This window comes from Monopterus albus, unplaced genomic scaffold (assembly GCF_001952655.1).
Source record: "Monopterus albus unplaced genomic scaffold, M_albus_1.0 scaffold211.1, whole genome shotgun sequence".
Classification (NCBI taxonomy): Eukaryota; Metazoa; Chordata; class Actinopteri; order Synbranchiformes; family Synbranchidae; genus Monopterus; species Monopterus albus.
This window is the reverse complement of record NW_018128091.1, coordinates 157429-160347: the sequence shown is the minus strand read 5'-3', so window position 1 is coordinate 160347 and position 2919 is coordinate 157429.

The following is a 2919-nucleotide window of genomic DNA, read 5'->3' as shown; positions in this document are numbered from 1 at the left end:
TGCTTCGGGTCGTTGTCATGTTGGAAGACCCAGCCATGACCCATCTTCAATGCTCTGGGTGAGGGAAGGAGGTTGTTGCTCAAAATCTCACAATAAATGGCCCCATTCATCCTCTCCTTAATACAGTGCAGACGTCCTGTCCCCTTCGCAGAAAAGCACCCCCAAAGCATGATGTTACCACCCCCATGCTTCACAGTAGGGATGGTGTTCTTGGGATGCAACTCATCCTTCTTTTTCCTCCAAACACGATGAGTGAAGTTTAGACCAAAAAGTTCTACTTTGGTCTCATCTGACCACATGACTTTCTCCCATGCCTCCTCTGGATCATCCAGATGGTCTTTGGCAAATTTCAGATGGGCCTGGACATGTGATGACTTGAGGAGGGGAACCTTCCGTGCAATGCATGATTTGAAACCATGACGGCGTAGTGTTCTACCGACAGTGACCTTTGAAACTGTGGTCCCAGCTCTCTTCATGTCATTGACCAGCTCCTCCCTTGTAGTTCTGGGCTGATTCCTCACCTTTCTTATCATCAGTGATACCCCACGAGGTGAGATCTTGTATGGCGCCCCAGTCCGAGGGAGACTGACAGTCGTCTTTAGCCTCTTCCGTTTTCTAACAATTGCTCCAGCAGTTGATCACCAAGCTGCTTGGCAATTTCCCCGTAGCCCTTTCCAGCCTTGTGGAGGTCCATAATTTTGTCTCTGGTGTCTTTTGACAGCTCTTTGGTCTTGCCCATGGTAGTAGTTGGCATCTGACTGACTGTGGGGTGGACAGGTGTCTTTAAAGAGCTCAGACAGGTGCTACTAATTTAGATTAATGAGTGGAGTAGAGGTGGACTTTTTCAAGGCACAGTAACAGGTCTTTGAGAGCCAGAATTCTTGCTGTTTCTCAGGTGTTCAAATACTTATGTTCAGCAGTGCTAGACAAATAAATTATTTAAAAATCATACAATGTGATTTCCTGAAACTTTTTTTTAATTCTGTCTCTCAGAGTGGGAATGCACCTACAATGTGAATTTCAGACCCCTCCATGATTTCTAAGTGGGAGAACTTGCAAAATCGCAGGGTGTTCAAATACTTCTGTTCCTCACTGTATCTGTACCTAACTTTTACTTCTTTTGTCATCAGTTAAGCAGTTTAAATAATTTGTTTAAAAAATGCTTTACTGGTCTCATTTCCATCTAGTATTACCTGTTGTCATTAGTGTGCGGAAGTTAGCCTGTTCAGTTCTGCTGTCAGGGTCACTGATCTGTCCATCAGCATCAGCTAACCAATCTCCTTGAATGGCACTCATGAGCAAACAGATATGCAAACAAAATTTTGCTTACTTTACATTCTTACTGTGCTTGCATTCTCTATCCATTGATGCATTTTGTTCAAATGTGCCCCACAATAAAGAATGAATTTATATTTCCACCTCTGCAGCTACAGTATGATGTAAGAATCCTGGACAAAGTTTGAGCTAGTAGAGCTGGGTCACTGTGTCAGACATACATGTTCACACTTGACACACTGGGGCTTCTGTTGGTAATTTGTCTGACTGTGCTTATTGGACAGACACAGCAACACAAGAACATAATGAGGTATTTTAACAATATTATGAGAGGATGCTGACAATTACGTAACACCATTTTGGGTACGTGACTTATTTAGCCCACACTCTTCACGCCTCCACTTGGTTCTGAGAACCCGAGACTGGTCGGGGTCCAAATTTTGATCAGTCTAATCAGGTGGGTCAAGTCTTGTTTTACTGCCTCGGGTCTCAGGTCTGTATGTCAACTTGTCCAACCTGAGTGGATCCAAATGGACCTGTGCCCAGTAAGCCTGTTCAGCAATCCATCTATGACTCAGGTGTGTTCAGTTCAGCCGCATTTTAGATCAGGTCCACTTACATCAGGTCCCACTTGGATTGGGTCTCATTTTTGACAATTCCTTTATGCGTATTGAATTTTGGTCGGCTTTCCACGAGCCCATTTCAAAAGACATCTTCACCATTACCAGTTACAGCAGAGGAACCTTTAAAACTAGAGAAATGCATTTTCTTCAGAAAACAACAACAAAACACCATAAGAACAGACACCACACACATATCCTGATAAACAAATTCTAAAGTACCTAAAACCAGACAGAATATAGTAATTGAGAGTCAATCAGAAACAAGAATGATCCTCCCACAATTAATCCCTGAGAACAGATTAAAATACCTACAGTATACCAATACAAGACAAAATATAGCATTCGAGAGAGATCAAGAAATCAAGGACAAGAATATTACTCCCGTAATTAATCCCGCAATGGAGGAAATACCTGTATTTCAGCCATGAGGCTCTCTGAAAAAACTACTCAAAAATACCTAGACAAGGCAGCATAAAGTATTCAAGAGGAATCAAGAACAAATTTTACATATGTGCATATTTACAATGATTTTACCCCCAGAATTTGAGTATTGCACGTCAGTTGACTATTGCATAGTCCCTCATAATTTCACCTATCTTATCACTGTAGTGATGTATTGTACAGTCTGACAGCTGTGGGGAGGAATGACCTATGGTAATGCTCCTTGCACTTGGGATGTAACAGTCTTGTGCTAAAGGAACTGTTCAGAGCCTCCACTGTGTGGTGCAGGGGATGGGAGGGGTCATGCATGATGGATGTTAGTTTTGCCAGCATCGTTCTGTCCGCCACCTCCTCAATGGAATCCAGAGGAAAGCCCAGGACAGACTCAGCTCTCTTAACCAGCTTGGTAAGTCTCTTTCTGTCCCTGTCCGTGCTACCTCCTGCCCAACCCACAACAGTGTAAAAAACTGCAGATGCCACCACAGAATCATAAAATGTCCGAAAGAGTGCCCCGCGCACACCAAAGGACCTCAGTCTCCTCAACAAGTGGAGGCGGCGTGGGCCCTCCTTGCACAGGGCA